At 41.2% G+C, this 19,282-nt stretch overlaps 1 protein-coding gene across 1 annotated transcript in view; it reads right to left on the bottom strand.

Annotated features, from left to right (window-relative positions):
* The window catches only part of LOC143368617 (nephrin), a 338,794-nt gene that overhangs the window by 170,696 nt on the left and 148,816 nt on the right, over positions 1-19,282 (bottom strand). The window lies entirely within an intron of this gene.

Below are 19,282 nucleotides of genomic sequence, written 5' to 3'. Positions count from 1 at the left end.
GCTGCATTAAGACCTCGGCTCTAACCCACTACATCTGTCTCACTCCCGTCCCGCGAAGACGAGAGCGAAATGGAACGAAAGCGCGTCAGGGAGTGAAAGTAAGCGAGAAACGGTACGACGTGTTGATACTTTGTCTCGCTCTGTCTATCGGACGCCTGATATTCCATCCCTCGTGTGCGCGACGTGCGTGAACGACGGACGTGAGCGTTTACACGAAACCCCGACCCGGTCTCGCTCCATCTCGCCGCACTCTCGGCAAGGAAGAAGCGAGAAATTCTGTACACATTACTAAACGCCTAAACTATGTTCAAGGGCCATAACACTTTGTATGAAAACAGTATATGACCACCTATCCTACTAATCGTACTGATATAATAAATGCGAAAGTGTGTTTGGATGTTTGTGGGTATGTTACTCAATCACGTCATAACTACACAAAGGATCTTTCTGGAATTTTGTATACACGTAGTCTAGGATCGGGAATAACATATAGGATACTTTTTATCCAGATTTTTTTATCCGATCTGGACCAAATATTGCGTAATTTCTCTTTAAACCCTGTGGAACATATAGGCTACCATGAAATCTGGACATCCCTCTATTTCCTCCTATTTCACCTCCTTGATACTATGTGGTAATCAAAGTTTTACCCTTTGTACTTTAAGCAAGTAAACAACATAGTTGACCCATTTTTTGTCTAACGATTATGTTTACAGGTTTTATTCGAATAAGCCTGGTAACGAAGGATACGGTCGGCTAGTCATACCTAGAACGGGCGCGTCGACCTCTTATCTGACAATGAGTCGGCACGCACAACGATGTTTAGTGACTCATTGTGACAGTAACTTGCAAATGAACTCTAAGCATAACAGTAATACATTAAAACGAAAACTTCAAACCATTTGTTGATTTTTCTTTTTGACTTTTGGGAATATGATTTCACACAAAAAACCACTGTAAGGTTCAAGCATGTAGATTAGGGCGGAGCGGAAAATTTAAATTGGAATTTTCAGCTGGTCTGGGTGTAGGATAGTTTTCTTTTGATTAACCAAACATAACTGTACAAAAAAATTGGAAAAATATTCATATGTCTGCAGGTTCCTTTTTCTCCTAAAAATGAGTATAAGATTATATGATTGTTTAGGAGAAAAAGGAACCTGCAGACATGAATATTTTTCCAAAATTTGTTTACAGTTGTGTTTGGTTAATCAAAAGACAACTATTCCGCACCCAGGCCAACTGAAAATTCAAATTTAAATTTTTGCCTATATAGTATCGCTCCGCCCTAATGTAGATTACGTGGAAAGTGTATCTAAATTTATTGTGATTTCTTGAGCAAACCAAATTAAATTCATTACAGCATATAAAAGCAGTTGACAAACAAATTAGTTCATTTTTGGGAACCAGATTTGACTAATTTAGAAGCGTTTATATCGTAACCCTTTTAACTCGAGCAGTGTCGAGAACGTGACCCCGCTAGCAGGCCAACACTCCCGTCTGTCTCGAATTACCTTCCAATTTCGACTCATCACTTCGCTCCAATCGGTTGGCAGCTTTCGACTCTGCCGATTTCCTATTGGTCGCCAGTAGGCATGATTGAGAGTCTTCAACCACAAAGTAAATGTACTATTTTCGTCGTATAAAATGACTGTACGTTTTAACAAAGCAACTTCTTGCAAAGCCCGAATCTTCCGAAGTAAAATTAAAAAAAGCATGTCAATATGATTTTTTGTTCCGAAAACAAAAATGCACATATGAAACCAAGACCTGTCAAAATTGGCCAAAAATAGCAAGTGTGATTAGTAACTGGCACAATCTACTGTTACTTTTTTGTACGAGAGTTCGAAAACGCTCTGTATATGCCTACAAAAAAGAAAAACTGATTATTCACTGCCTCGATTTTTGAGTTTATAAATAAAAATTTCTGCAGCATTTCTTACATGTTTTTTTATTTTGAGTAAAGAAATGAAAGGTGGAAGAAAAGAGATTTTACTTTAATTTTATATTAGTTAATGTAAAAAGGTTCTCGTTACCTATTTAATTCCCTTGTGCCATCATATCAGTAAGAATTATTATCGAATTTGTAAATACTGGTGGAGTTGTTCGTTTTATCGCATTTCCCAAATAAACACACGATAATTGAAACACATGCAATGCCTTTGCTTCCTTTCTTTCATTCTCTTTCTCTATCTTCAGCTTGCGTGAATATTAAAACTTCTGGCATGGTCCTGACGGTTTCTTTCACAGCGACGGTACACTTTTATTCCGCGTACATATATCTCGGGTAGCCGGAGGGTGCTAAGATTTTCCTCGAGCTCGTCCTCGACCTCGTTTTCCGGATGTCATGAGTCTCAACGGAGTGCAGCGTCGTCAACATCGCCGGCTACGGCACCACCCCCTTTGGCATTCTTTCTCCTTCTCGTGTTGCTCATTTCCCTCTTTCTCGATCCATGCGTTCTCTTCCTCATAACCAGATTCCTTCCCTTTTCTCATTTACTCCATTCTTCCGAATTCCCCCATTTTCCTAACCCCTCTTCCTTCAAAGTCTGTACACGTTAAATATTTCACAGCTTTCTCGCCTCACTATATCTTCTTTTACTCGTAATTTCCCTTCCTCCTTCCGCGTATTTGCGTTTCTCGTTATGCCCCTGTCTACGCCTCTTCTTTCCCTATACTCATTTTCTTCTCCCCCGGATTGCTTCCCCTCTCTGTCTTTCGGCTTTATTCCTTCTATCTGTCTCCATCGAATAATTAAGGCCGTTGGCCGTGAGGTCGACGAGCAAACCGCTTCGACGTCACCCTCCCCCCCAACCCCATTTCTGCCCCCTTCATTCTTCTCTTCCGCAGCTAGGTGCGATTAATCTTAATTTTCGCCGAGCTATAATCTTTAATTAAATCGCCATTGATCCACGACTGCTAGACCCGACAATCAAGTGGCCCCGCCGAAATATAAAATATAAAACAGGCTACAGAAAGGCAATGAAGATGGAAGGTGCAAATCCAGGGTGAGCTAGCGGTCGGATACAAAGGAGAAATCAATTTCGTAGCTACAGGAACGATATCTAATTATCAATTTACGGATATAAATAGCAAGCAGTGTTAACAGCATCCACGTCAAATCCGGATCCCTCGCAAATTGCTGCCCCGAATGCTTAATAAATTCTCTTACCTTCACCGTTTGGGATAACATCAAGCTATGGGGTTTTTAAACTACGGAATTGTTTAGCACGAGCTAGCGCAGGTGGATTTCCTTGATATTTCCAGACACATTTCGATAAACAATTTGATGAGTTTATTATGCATCTAGGTAAGGACAGATTTGTATAGGCTAAGTACGCTGCAGCCTAGGGCGGCAATTTTGAGGGGTGGATAATTACGAAGGGCTGCATATTTTGGGGAGCGACAAATGTTAAGAGGCGACGAATTTTGGGGAGAGATAATTTTGAGGGGTGGAAAACTCTGAGGGGCATCTAATTTTGAGGAGCGGCAAATTTTGGGGATCGACATATTTGAGGGGTGGAACATTTTGAGGGACATTCAAATTTGGGGAGCAACAAATTTGGAGGAATGGCAAATTTTGGGGAGCGACAAATTTTGAGCGATAGAAATTGGAAAGTGTTTAAACACAGGGGCTTGAGACAATTTTAAAAATAATTCACTTCTTTCCATGTAGCGAATTAGCAAAACCTCGCATATGAGTAGCTATATTGAATTAATTTCGAAATTGTCTCAACTCTTTTCAATTAAAATATTTGATGATACGATATCGATACGATATCGATACGATAAAGAATAAAGTCTACAGTTTTTCTGAAACTGGCATGAATCCTTAGCCGACCGCAGCGAATCCAGGTCGGCAACCCATCGTCGAGGGTGAAATATTCATTACAGCGTATTAAGAAATTCTTTATTCTTCGTCGTATCGATATGGAAGTGATACCGATGGATTCTATTGGAATGGCCACCTTCAGGCCCCCCAAAAGACAGAAAGCCTTCGTGCTAGACTCCGATAGTGAAATTGAAGATGACACTTGCAGTTCGAGAAAACATTCCTTATACAAAGTTTTATGTATATACTATATAAGCTAATAAAGTTATTAACATTTAGTCCCATACGTGTGCTTCAACCTGTGTGAAAAATAGCCAGCCACAGGCGTTAGTTTGCGCATAAAGTGACCGGTCGACGATATGTTAAGCATTTGCGCCAACGTCGACCCGTCCACATTCTGCTCTTATGGCTTCTCTGTTATGTGTATGGAGGCTTCGATCCCACATGAATTTACTAAAATTGTAGATCGTCAAAGCGCGCGATACGTGGAAAGCGCACACGTAACTGATACAGTTTTTACCCTGAGCTGCGAACTATTTCAATAGTCGAAACCTCACAGTGAGACCCGAGACATGCGAGTACGAGATTTCTTCGATGAAATAATATCCTGACAGAACAATAAGCTAGCGTTTCCATCAGCAGCTTTGTAGTTTCAGGTAAGGAACAGAAATGCAAGGCGCAGTAAATCTTATGGGCAACGCGAATTTAATACCTAATCTAATTATAAGAGTCCAATTCAAAAGCCGCGTTCGTCTTTACCGCCAGATACCATCGGAAGGGATTGTAATTAAGGTTGATTCAAACGTATTCGCGGCGCAATGAAAGTCTCGCTCCTTGTATTCTAACTCAATTAAACAGTTAAGTAATCGCGGTACGGTGATAAGTCTTGAAAATTCAGCACCTCTCCATTTAGGGACAACTTTATGTCTGTGCTGGAAAACTCATGCATCTGTGAGATTGTACTTTATTTAAGAGGGTACCTGCCCGTTCTTCAACGCCATCTTCGGGAATTTATTTAACAGAAACTATAAGTTTATACTATCCGGCGTTTTTCCTGCATATCAAGGTAGGTTTGAGGTAATCCTCAGAATTTTTTTGATCCATTTTATTGCACATATACATAGATATAGTCGGTGGCACAAACTTCTTCAAAAAAATTATTTTCCGACGGGCGTTGGTGTGGGAACTGTTCTAGTCATCCAAAATGGAAAAAGTAAGGTTCATTCTCTTTATTATGTTTGTCGCTATGGGTGGAACCACGGAAAAGTCTCTGTATTGTATAAAATTAATATTTATCAGCAAAACTCGAACATTTTTTTCAAACTGCTGCACATTCTGCAAATTTTTATTTTTAGGTGTTCTCTGTGGTTCCAACCATAGCGACAAATATAATAAAGAAATGAACCTTAGTTTTTCCATTTTGGAGCACTAGAACAGTTCCCACACTAACGCCCGTCGGAAAAGAATTTTTTTAAAGAAGCTTGCGCCACCGACTATGTCTATGTATATGTGCGATAAAAAATTCTGAGCATTACTTCAAACTTACCTTAATATATAGGCAAAACGCCAGAGAGTATAACCTTATAGTTTTTATTAAATAAATTCTCAAAGATGGCGTTGAAAAACGGGCGGTTACACTAGAGTACCCCCTTAACTGTAATTATTCATAAAAGTTTATGAAAGGAACAACAACAGATAGAACTGTCATCAACGTGATCCTGTGACGGCCACGTATTTCTGTTATGTACCTTCAGATCGACCGTTTTGTTCGCCGAAGCCAAACAGTTATTGCACCTTAATAGCCTTTGTGATGAAGTAATTATTATAGTTTTCTGCATGTTCCGTCTTACGGGAACAAAGGGGGGCTCAGAGCGAGGCAGAAATTCAGCGACCCTTTATTACTAGGCAATTGCTTACCTTCGAGAACTCTTGGGGAGCATTTGCCTGCAAGATATCTAATAGGTGGCAATCGCTCTGGGTCCTCGCTCTGGGAAAATCCGTTGATTGCTCTGCCAGCGGGTGGTATACGGTAACTTCAAAACGGTACATACCATCGACCACTGCTGACTCGCGGGACAATACGTTCATAAACCGCGACCCTGGCGAGACGCTCCGGCCGAGCAACCTAGCGAGGTTTGGTAGCCAGATGCCCGGTTTTCCCTCCGCTACGTCACGAAGAAGGAGAGGATTCCTCCTCCATCACCGAAATCGCAGAGGGGAGGTTCCTCCTCTTCAAGGAAAGCTGAGCCAATCAGGCATTTTGGCGCCTCCCAAAATTCAGATGTCTTGTCCACCTTTGACATCGAAAAGGTGGACAAGGGCAGAAGTCAATGAGCTCGCGACTAGCAAGGTTCGGTGTTTTGAGCGGGTCAGCGTTCGGACCATCAGCACGAACAGAGCAAAACTTCTCTGATCATCGTACGGATCAGAATCTACATTTAAACATCAAAACAGTCACCCAATATTAATTTGGCGGCTGATAGATCGTCCGGCTACACGCGTACCTCCAGGTGAATCGGGCCTTACAACCTCGAAAGAAAAATTCCGATATTTTTCACGCGTGTGTCGTGCGAACACTGTACACATGCAGTAACAGGAATTTTAACGTCGCACAAAACAACAATATATCCATTCAAAAAGAAATCACAGATTACAACATTTCCCATTATATTCAGGCTGTCGTCTTTTGCCTCGCAGTCTACCTCTATCGGACGCGATGTGGTCATAAGGTAGGCTCTCACTACGTCTCGCCTCGGCGCAACTTATTTTCGCACTCACATCTAAGCTTGCGTCGACGTCGCCTCCGTTTTTCCGTGCCTGAAGTTATCTGAGCTTGCCTCGGTTCATCTGTTTGGTCAGTTGCTCAGACAACCTCTCTTCCCACGTGATGGCATTGCATCCACTCCCACTACGCCTCGCCTTGCCTCTCTTCCTCAAAATATTCTCGAGGAAGAATCCGCGGCTCGGAGTCGCGCCGAGGCGAGGCGCAGGGTGAGTCAAATTGTCAAACTACATAAGAAAAGCATAGGAAGAATAAAATGAGCCGAGGCGAGGCGTAGGGAGAGCCTACCTTAGAGTATCCGCCAATTAGAAAAGCTTAATAGATGGAGGAAAGACCATAAAATTGTAAGAACGTAATTTTTTAAAATTTTTAGAAACATCGGTGTAAGAACAAAGTTGAGAATGAAAATATTTTTATTATTTGTGTTGTTAAAATGAATGTCAGAACAAAACCAGAATTCAGCGAAGAGAGCCTATCCTTTGCGATTGAAACAGACGGAAAACGAAATGCGTACGTTTAATAGGTATGGAGATAAAAATTCATTTGCGAAGGCAGTTTTGGTAGAAATAGGCAAAACCTGTAAACTTAGAGGACTTGTATCTTTTAAACAATTTCGAAAATAAAAAAATAATGACTTAAACCTCCTTTAGTTTCATATGGACTACAATATGTTTCAATATCATCAAAATCCCTGATATCTAGGTACAAGAGTAATCGAGTTACCGTGGAATGGCCCGCACTGAAACTACCACAGAAAATGCATTCACGAATAACGAAAAAGTTGACATGTTTACCGAGCTTGTGTTTTAAAGCAAAAATTCTGTATTCGCAAGCCACAACGAGAGAAGTAGCCAAAGAATACAATATCAGTCAAACTTCAGTCAGATGAATCCTAAAACCGCAAAAGTTTCATGCGTATCGTCACGTAATTCTATTGGACACACTTTGTACCAAAGAGATGAGGCGCGACACATGCAGTTCTGTCAAATTCATTTCCATAAATGGAAAATTATGGAAACCTCGGAAAAATTTATGGATGGACGAGTACATATTTATGAACAAGGGTATGTTCAACAGGCAGAGTGAACACACCTGGGCCAAAGGGAACCGACATCTTACAGTTAGAAGAAACACCTACCAACAACCAAATTCGATTCAGTGTTAATGTCTGGTACGGCATTTTAGATGCTACCATTATTGTCAAGTGTGAACCGAATCACCTAGGGTGAACAATATAAGAGGGTAGAATGTTTGGGGAGGGGCGAGCGCCAGGGTTCTTGCTTCAGGCACTATACAACCTAGTTTCGTCCCTGCGTCGACAAGATGTTAAATGATACCGACGTATCCTACAATTTGTATTGCCTAATTTATTTAGCGACGTTCCTCTGCGAGTAAGTATATACGAATGAATTTGAAGTGCTATCAACACGAAGCTGCACCAGCACTTAATGCACGGGTCGTAATAGATTACTTAAGACAAACTTAAGACGAAAGGTGGTTTGGTACACTTAGTGCAATAACTTGGCCCCCATGCTCCACGGGTTTAAATCCTCTTGACATTCTTTATGAGGATACCTCAAGGCTAAAGTGTATTCTCATCCAATTGTTTCGGTAGAAGACTTGAAAGAATGAATTACAGTCTTCCCTGGATTATCGAGAAAGATTTGGAACCGGGGAATTCTCGATGAACCGGGGCAGGGGAAGTAGTTAGCACCTAATAAACTGACCCTTGTCAGGGCCCTCGCCCGAACCGTCGGACAAGGAGACTGATCGACGTAAACTGAGAGTGAGTGGAATAGCGCACCAACGGGAGACCCTTGGTCGACGGCAAATTGAGTCATTCAATTTTGAATATGAAACTTTTCATAATACTGGTTACACCTTGGTGAGAGCATTACCGATGGACTGGTGAGTTTATGTCGACGAAAATGTGTCTAAACACGAAGCAATTCGGTCTATTTTTTATTACGAAAACACGATTAGAATTCCAGTTCCCCGGTTTAAGGGAAAATCACGCTTCTGGTGATCAGCTCACAACATTTCTCCTCCAATTATCGAAGTAATTTGCCAATCCTCGTAATACCAAATAGGTACTAAACATCCAGGCAATTTCTCCTGAAAGTTGCATTTAAGCAATCTTTACAATTTGGTGAAGTCGTTGATATTCTCAACGTGGTGACGTTCACTAAAAATGGACCGAATTGCTTCGCGTTTGAACCCGTTTTCATCGAGAAACTTTAAAAAATCCATTGGTAATACTTTCATGAACATTTATCAAAAACATGCACATTTTATTTTTCTGTACTGGGTATATTTTATCTAGCCCAATGGTTTTATTGCTCTCGGCAGGTAATGGGCGGTCTACCCGGGACCGCAGGCCCCCGCTCGCAGCGAGGAAGGAAAACTGTGAGGTGGGTAGGTCTTTCCAGATAATTCAGGGAAAAAAGCATTCCAATAATCCGAGGAAGAATGTATTCGGCTTGCTTTTGCTCTCTGCCTTGGCGAAAGAGAGGGACTGAGTGAAAGACCATGCGACAGTGGCAAGCCATAAATTACGGTCGACACTACCCGCCGTGCGGCGTCGTCTATCGAAAAAAAACAGAATATGTACGTCTCTCTGACACTCCTCACTCACCATCGCAAATACAAAAGAACTAGCGAGGATAGCGACGGCTTCTTTTCAAAGCAGAAGACATGGGTTCTTTTCGAGACAGCACTGTATCTGATAATGATACACCGCAACAATGCATAATGCATTTAATGATTATTTCATACAATTCTTTCAGAAAGTAATTTTATCAATTTTTCAGTTTACATAACTTTCTTTTATAGCAATACCGCCGTACATGTCACAAGAAGGCATTTCAACCGAACTCATTGTCTCGCCAGTTCTCCTTCAACTACTGATTCTTATATACAGGGTGTCCCAAAATTATAGGACCAGCCGAAACATGCAAATTCTTCATGGAAAAGAAAATGGAAAAGTCCGTTACGATTTTACAATCTGGAGCTTTGCCACGTGGAGGGTTCTGGGCGCTAAGGAGAATTCTCGACGCAGCCTCCCCACTTCTTCCTCCGTGCCCGCCTTATTGTACTACCTCCGTCGGACAGTCACGCAAACTACGCGGAGATTCCCGATCTCACTCAACCACCAATACACCGATCCTCGACGGCTCGGAGCCGCGCCATTCCGGGACATGGTTGCGTCGCACCGCGACCCCACGACCTCCTGCAGCCAACAGTTCCGATGCCAGGAGTCCTGGCCCAGGACTGTCGAGGGCATCGCCCGGTGGTCAGGCGCCGTTAGGCACCTGGGTAGCCGAAATACGGTACCGGGGCCTGACGGTTTTCCCGGCAAGGGTTGGGTGATCGCATTTGGCATCCTGGTACCCGGCCCCATCAAGCTATGTAATGCCTACTCGAGGACCGGGACGTTCGGTCTATGTTGGAAGGTTGACGAGACTGACTCTCTTCCAAAAACTGCGCATGTCTGCGGATTCTGCCTCCACCTACAAACGCGTGATGGTTGTCCGCCTTGTAGAACACCTGTCCCTCGTTGGTCCCGATCTGGCCGACAGGCAGTATGGCTTCCAGCGGATTCGTTCGACGATCGACGCGATACCTATCTTCTGCACTCTGTCCGGGTCGGTTGTTTTTCGAAGTGGGATGGCTTTTGCGGTGTTATTAGACATTGCAAACCCCTTTATTTGCATCTCTTGAGGGGAATAGGTCGGGCGCTTAAATATCATTAAGCGCTCTCCTATCTGCATCGACTGATCGGAGACTATTTGCGGAGCAGAATTGTGGAATATCCCGAGTGGATCCCAACGGGAAACAGCCCCCCCCCCCTGCCATACTTAGGTAGGTCGCCGTGGAGTTTCAGTCGGCAGAAGTCCGACACCAGAAGTCTTCCCCTCAGAAGGCCAGGGTGTCCGATAAAGATTTCCTCAAGTTAAAAAGAAAAAGGCTCACCTACCGCCTAGGCCCTGGCCTCCACCGGAGGTTGTAGGAGGGGGGACGTCCTTGTTGGGGACATGCGGCAGAACAACGCCAGCTTGTTCTCGGTATGCGTACGTTGCCTCCTGGGAGCGGTGCTGGAGCTCTGGAGGGCTGGGCGGGTTACTGTCCAGCACCTCGAGACAAGGATGGTGGTACTGCCGCAGAGGTCGCTTCAGTGTTTCTGCTGCCTTCAGACAGGGCATGACAGGCAGCGGTGCCCCCCCCCCACACACACACAAGCGCGAAGGTGGCCGTAGGTTTTTAGAGAGTATAAGTCTCACACTATCCCAGCGCCTCCGCGCAAGCTTCGTCCTCTCTTAGAATCGTCGGGTATCATATGAAGCAACCTGCTATCGACGCTATCACCTTCGACGCACAAGACGCCATTACGGGGCGAACGTCTATCGATGCTTAGGTGTGAATGCCTTGCCGGATTTCATGGGATGCACTTTCCTCAGCTTTACCTTTCCTCTACCACTCCCCTAATCAACTTATCCTCCTTTCTCATGCTCTTCCCCCTACAAACCCCAATCCCATCTATCATATGCTTCATATTCAAAATTCAAGATTCATTCATGTTCCAGATTTCCAGCCTCAATTTTACACCTTCAATGTCCCGCTAGGTTTTTTTTTAATTTTCCTGCGTTTCGCAGAGGATACTCTAGTTAAAAACTAATACAAAAAGCCTGCTAATATTTCCGCGTCTAAGGCAGCGTCTGCTAGGTAAAGCCTTACTGATGAATCACTTAACAGGGCTTAGACGAAGCGCACACTTTTTTCTTTTTTCCTTGTCAGCTTAAGCTCACACCTCCTACTCGCTTATTCTCACTTGTAAATAAGCATTGAACCAATGTATAAACAGTGGGAGTAGTTCTAGCCTGTCACATTATGCTATATTAAAAATCACTCCTTCAAGTCGTGTAAGGCTTTCTGAGGAATCGCTTCTACAGTGAAAACGAAAAGTTAAATTTCTATACTGCCTGTTAAATTTGTATGGAAGTACTGTATCCTGTCACTATGAACTAGAGCTCTACAACGGGCGGGTATACCGTGAGTCACCCCGCCCGTTACCCGATCATCTTTTGACTCACCCGACACGGCCCGGCCCGCGTCGGGAAAGACGGATTAGCGTTCATTTCTACCCGCCCGACAAGCCCGAAACGCGATCGGGTGTTTCGGGCGGGTACGGGCGGGCTGAACAGCCGACGGGTCGTTCGGGATAGTGACGGGTTAGCGTTCATTTCGGCGATTCGAGTGCGGGCGGGTTGGGTACAACGAGAAACAATCGTGGGCCGGGCGGGCCAAACCCACCCGTTGCAGAGCTCTGCTATACACACGCTTTGGCCCTTGCGCTAAGCGCTCGTCGCTATCCCCACCATTTCTTGGAGCATTCGGGCAAGAGGCCGCGATCATTACGTCGCTGAGAGCTCGCTTTCGTCGCCTCTCGCTCGCTCTCGTTATTTCTCACTCGCGCCATCGGCGCCTCGAAACTGTCCCACTACTCGCTAATAGCTCGCCGTCAGCCCCGAGCCACAAGCGTATAGCGAGGAATACTGTATTATCAGGATAGGCGATGTTTTTTTAACGAAAATGAGTCCTAATTTTTTAATCAAGAAACGAGTCAATTTTTAATTATACATAATTTGGATTTCTTCTAAATTTCGTAGACAAATCATAGACCATGTTGCTTTAATTTTTTTTTTCATAAACAGTTCCATTTTCGTAAATATTGAACCTCAATATTATTTACTTTGTCTATGATAAGCGTTTTAAATCCCACGGTACCCGTCGGACCTACACAGACTATACTAGAGTGCGCGCGTATCGGACAGATATTGAAACTGAAGTTTCTCGAAAGTGAATCATCTTAGAGGAAAATTTTATTCCATATTTTTGAGTTGCCTTTCCATGTAGAATGATTATTTTTCTGATTATAACCATCAATTACATAGCACTATATACAACGTATTTATATTCTGCCGGAATAATAGCTACTGTAAACAGCAATGTATTAATACTTCACTTGTATTAATATCGATAACTATCAGTACAGATTACAACTTCGCTGGAAAATAGCGCAGAAAATTTCGCATTCATTCGCGCCTCATGTAACACAAAATCTTACGGGAGGTGTCAAGTGTCAGACTAGGGCGGACGATCCGCGCGACGGATTATTGACCGCGGCACGCCACGGTCCGTCCGCTCGGCTCGATTAGTCCGCCTGTAGCGTGAAACATTATTTATGAATGTGTATGAATGTGTTCAGACTTGCAAATTTTCCTTGCGGTCGTAGTAAAATTCGACGGTCGCTTCAGTATTAGAGTCGACTACTGTAAATCGGGTTTTTTGTCCATACCATCGCATAAGATGTACCAAGGTGTCAAAATTACATATTGGGATCCCAGAATAATTAAAAAATTGATACAGTATAACGGATGAAACTGTACCATAAACTGTCTCAACAGACTTTCATATTAAGGAACGAATCCATTGTAGTTTTCAAGGAACACAAATTAATCGACACGTGAAATTAATTGACAGTCATCATCCTGGTAGATCACCCTATACCTGGTATTTTCGGGCGAGTATGGAATTCAATGCTACGGCATGCAATAGTATGGGGATAGTCTAGTGCAACTGCCCGTTTTTCAACGCCATCTTCGGGAATTTATTTAACAAAAACTATAAGTTTATACTATCTGGCGTTTTGTCTGCATATTAAGGTATGTTTGAAATAATACTCAGAATTTTTTTGAACTTTTTTATCGCATATATACATAGTTATAGTCGGTGGGACAAGTGTCTTAAAAAAAATCCTTTTCCGACGGGCGTTGGTGTGGGAACTATTCTGGTCATCCAAAATGGAAAAACTAAGGTTCATTTTCTTTATTATGTTTGTCGCTATGGTTGGAATCTCGGACGAGTTTCTATCTGGCATAAAATTAATTCTACACAAAGAAAACAGCTGAATTTATCAGCAAAAATCGAACATTTTTTCAAAATGCCGCCATTCTACAAATTTTTAGTGTCAGGGGGCCTCTGTGGTTCCGACTATAGCGACAAACGTAATAAAAAAAAATAAACCTTAGTTTTTCCATTTTGGACGACTTAAGGCGCGAGGCGGGCATTCCGAACATTTTCTTTAATCATCTATAACTCGAAAACTAAGGTATATATATAGGACATATGTTCATATGACGTTTTTACTTATATTCATGTGTAGATTTACCCTCTGAAGTATTGACATGCATTTACGAATCATCCTGTATGGTAGTAGTAGCAGACATCATTTCAAGAATATAAGGTGCGAGCAATATGGTCAGCTGTCCGTAGCAGTCGAGCGCAAAGGCCGGTTACCTGAAACAGAGCGCACCGCGATTCTTAGAAGCTCGATGCGAAGGCAATCTAAAAGTCTTTATTCTGGAGGAAGTCTTATTTATAGAAAATGTATCAATATGGAGATATGTTTATTTTGATTTTTTAGAACCGTTGTTTATAATTTTCATATCCCCAAAAAAATAACTTTCCATGACGAATCCTTTTTAATTAAAATTAAGGAAGAACAATCATTTATCGCCACCATTTTCGTGAACAGGTAAAAATTACTAGCTTTGACGATCTGTATTTTATAAACAAATTCAAAACCAGTAAAATAATAACTTAAAGGTCCCGCAATTTCAGTTTCATAAAAATCCCAAATATCGACCGCAAAAATTGATCGACTTGGTGTATGTACTATAATTCCACATAAAAAATTAATAACGTTTTAATTTCAGCTGTATGCTTTTCAGATCTGTGTGTCTTATGGAAAGAAAACTTATGTTACTGTTTGTTAAAGGGACGTGAAATTTCCGTACAGTATGTCGTCCCGAACATTAATCATATTCCCGAAGGTGATCCGTTAACCCTTTGGCTGTGACACGCGCTTAAAGTTCTGGGCACACATATCAGTTCCGTGACGGTTCAGTGTCAGCGTGCGCAGCGGTGGTAAAAAGAAGAAGGGCGTAGAGGATCTCTTCTTCCTACCACTGACACACCGGCACGGAACTGATATGTGTGCCCAGATCTTTAGAGTGCTCGAAGCTCCTTATTGTTAGCAGAAGAATGATATACGTAGAAATCTTCTTAAGCCAATACTCAAATAAAGCTAACGATGTAGACTAAATAAAGAGGAGTAAACGTATTAGATTGAATGTAACCTATTCTTTGCAAATGAGCGATTTATTGGGGAGCATATATTGCGAGGCCACGGGAACCTGGCGATTTTTAAACTGCAATGAGTTGGTAAGACTGACATTTATACCGAAAGCGAACTGATTGCGTGCTTGCATAACTCGCGCCATTTAAGTGACAACAGTTCCTGGATTTTCGGAGGAGGAGACGTTTCATGGCCGGCACATTCTCCAGTTCTGTTAGGACGCGACTACTTCCTTTGGGGTTACCTTCAGGCTCGAGTGTACATTAACCCTTAACTGGTATACTGGGGTCGTGGCAGACCCCAAATAAAAAAGGAGCAACCACTATGAATATTTTCATCTTAGGTAATGTATAAACTAATAGAAGCGTAGAAAGTTAAACTATTATTATAAAATTAATTAGAAATTCAGTTTACCAACTTAGACAACTGAAAATTGTACATCGAACTTTGGGTGCTTGGGGTCACGAGCGACCCCAGGATACCAGTTAAGGGTTAAGAAACCTAGGAACATTAACGAATGCAAACCCGCTATTCAGGAAGGAATTGCAGTCATACCAGGCAACGTGATGCAAAAAGCAATGCGAAACCTGCGTGACAGACTGTAACAGTGTAGGACAACTGGCGGGGGACATTTGGTAGATGTGCCGTTTAAAAAATTAGCGAGATGATGTAATATTCTGTAATGAAATTCTACTTGCTATTGTTATATAACAAGAAATAAGTATTTAAGTTAGGTTTCATATTAATTTCATTTTGGACACTGTTAGGTGCCCTTGGCACACCCTGTACTTATAGTCTCTGTATATCATTTATTGGGGACAATTTTTTATGTTCCTTTTCTTTTAATATACGAAATAGTCACTCGTGTTTTACCTGAAAGCATTGGCATTTCATGATTAGGGTGACAGTACCTAATATCACCCATGTAATATCGCCACTCGTTATATCGCGCAAAGTAAGCACTAAAATTTACCGCTTATGCACTATGCACTAGTACCTAAACATATGTTGGCAGATATACTGTAATTGCAGCGTCATGTGATCAACAATTACAGAGAGTGAAGTATTTTAGGGAATCTTAATAGTGCAAAAATTTATTGGACTGCCACCATTTTACCTCACGTTCAGAGAAGGTAAGTCTTATAATTCTGTGAATGCAGGAATATCTAGTAGATATACCTAATTAATATTGTACTCGAGGAATGAAATCGATTAAAGTATTTTTCATCATAAAAATAGCGTTTTTCTTTTAGCAGTATGCGTGTTCTCAATACCGCCTACCGGAGAACAATGGTTTCGATGAAATGTTTGTTACAGGTGGGGTCACGAAATTTGCAGAGCAACCGGATTAAACTTTATTTATCCAATTTGTACATCCGAGCGTAAAAAATAAAATATTTTGAAAAACGTATTTTTGTAATAAAAATAAAATCAAAGATTGATTAAAAAACATTAATAGAGCAAGAAATAATAAAAGCACATGTGAAAATTTTTCGGGCTCACTTTACCCCGGTCTCCCCTACTCTTGGAATTCCTAAAATTTTCTTCCGGCGCTCTTTCCAATCTTAGAATCTTATTTTATCATAAATCTAACGTCGCGCATTTTTCCTTATTTTGACAAGAGAGTCCGATAACGCGTTAAGTATGTACAACCCCAAAGAACGACGCCGATGATAAATGACTACTTCGCAAGTGTTACAGCAATGCTTAAAAACACATTAAGGTCATTCTGCGCAGCTGCTTTGTAGCAATTCATTCCCTTCGCCGTCTCACCACCTTGTCTTTTCAATTTCGTGAAATCTCGAGTTTAATCGTACTATTCACACACCCATTAATATTGCGAGTAAAAGTCAGTGCTTAAATCAAATCAATTTTCCACGCACATAGTTTTGGCCGTAGCAAAAAAGAATTACTAAAAGCATTAAGTTCAACGATCTTAGTGATTTTTAGAAGAAAATCGTGAGCATGAAGCAAACGATTTTAGACTGCAGTGGTGGGCAATTTTTTTTCTAAATAAAATCGAATAGATTAAAAGATAATTTTTGGTTATCCTTCGCACTTGCGTTTCCGAAGAATTTATTCAACATAGACTATCTGTGAAATTTAAATTCAACGAGTTCCTTATTAATCTTCATAAGTTATTCGAAACTCCATGTAGCGAGATGATTTATTCGACGCTTTTATTCGTGACAAGTTATTCGGAATAGTTCAAAACCAGATATTACCTTTTTCGTTATTTCTTTTCGTTTGTCTCGAATAACTGTGACCCCTTTATCTGGCATTACCAGGTTGTAATATGTATAAATGAACAGTTCAAAAAGTATAAAGCTCAAGACTGTTGCTACAAATCCATGATTTTCGACAGGTAAAGAGATATGTATTAAAATGTAACAAGATGAGATCTTCGAAAATGTAACGATTTCTGTATTACGAAAATTAGAAAAAATAAATTATTCTCAAATAATTTTGCAATTTAGTCAACTCGTTGAAATAAAATAATAGATGTGTGAGGAAATCTGTATTTCTAGTTGATATAACAGAATCAGAAATTATTTGAGAAATTATTCTGCATAAAATGAATATTTCCTTTTAAAACGACTCTTCTCTCGCAGAATTTGTCTGATGCTCTATTTCTTTTTGGTGAATTTCCCATGGTGGCTTACGAAACAAAAATTCTATGGATTCATAGGAGATATATAACTTCTGAATTCTGATATTTTTAAATTGTTGATGTTTTGAACAATTTCGAATTTGACATGTTTGGAATTTTAAATAATACCAACTTATAAATCCTTGGATAAGTAATTTTTTACATTGTCATATTGTCCATCTGGTAATGGAGGGGGAACATGCCACGCAGGCGCGTGATGACGTTGTCATTTGACTGAACCTTGGCGTCGATTGGTTTGACGTCACGGGGTCATTACGCGCATGCGTGGCGTGTTCCCCTTCCACTACGAGTAGGAATTCCATACCAGGCCTGTATATATATGTAAATGCTTTTACAACAGCCACGAAATCTGCCGGCCGCCAGAAGAACTAGGACGAAAAAGTCACACATTCTGGACAGGAGTCGAAACACCTGTCTATTACTCCGTGGTCACACATTCCGAACAGGAGTCTGAACACCTGTCTATTACACCGTGGGTCGGGATATAGATAACGAATAAACTCTCTGAACCAAGCTCTGACGGATAAAAGCTACAAACGAATTCTCGCGCAACATCCATCTTCGAATAACGAACAAAAGATAAAGTATTTATTATCTAAAAGTTATTTAAATAATGTTTTATTTAGATAATGCCTAGCTCTGCTTTTCACGCCTGAAAATAAGACGAAAAGCATTGAAAACAACAGTTTTAAAATAATCCAGTGTTTTATAATGTTTTATGACAATTTGTGGTCATTTGCAGTGTACAATATAATTTTATTTGTACTAATTCATACCTCGCAATGAATGCGTATGCCCTTATCGGAAGACAATAAATGTAATGAGGTACAAGTAAGCGAATATAATTAAATATTTCGCAAAAGAATAGACAAGCGTAGTTATTTTAGGAGACAAAATGTCATGTCCTCCTAAACAGCCAAATTTATAATATGGTTACTTGGGACGTGGCTAATGTGAGAAGCATCTATTAGAGATTTAGTTGCCTTGAATTGTAACTAAATGTTAAGTTCAGGTTCTGAAAGATAATTAGTGAAGGTTTTCACACTCCGCACGCCACATGTCCTGTTACCACATTCCTCCCTCATTCTCGATAGCGAATGATAAATTATTAGATAATCCATGATGTGGGTACACGCAATTCGCCGTTTTAACAGAGTTGCAATCGTTGGGTTCACGTGTTCTGCAACGTTTTTGCACCGCAAACCTGCAATTCACATGCAATACGGTGGACAGCCGTTGTATCGCAGGAAATCTATCCAACGGAAAATATTTATAAGGTCATTTAGTTGAATTATTGTTAGTGTGTCATATCAACTGAACACGCAGGTTCACAATTATACGCATATTTGCATTTTAATATGCAAGTTTGTACTTAGAACTTCTGCTTTAATTAATAGTTAAAATATATTAATATGAATTCATTAAACTCCCAGTCGTATACATTGCTTGCACATTACATACTAATTAGTGCTATTAATACAGTTAGGATTCGACCTAATTATATTTCTTCGCATACAGCACACATTAGTTATTCGAGGTCAGGGTTACGTCTAATACAAAATGTCCCAAAATTCAGGTTCCCGGAACATGCAATATCTTGAGGTAAAAAGACGCCGAAAAGTCCTTTACCGTTTTGGGATACGAGGCTTCATTCTCAAGATATTAACAGTTGAATATTAGCAGTCAAACTTCCGAGCCGCGTAGTTTAGAGCCGAAACAGCTGAGCGCGGAGCAGTGACCCGTAGCACGCACACGCAGGAGTAACGCGTAGGCACAGATCCACACACACATTAGCCGACCGCG

The sequence above is a fragment of the Andrena cerasifolii genome, chromosome 4, assembly GCF_050908995.1.
Source record: "Andrena cerasifolii isolate SP2316 chromosome 4, iyAndCera1_principal, whole genome shotgun sequence".
Lineage (NCBI taxonomy): Eukaryota > Metazoa > Arthropoda > Insecta > Hymenoptera > Andrenidae > Andrena > Andrena cerasifolii.
The sequence above is the reverse complement of the archived record's forward strand: the minus strand, read 5'-3'. Positions and strand labels throughout refer to the sequence as shown.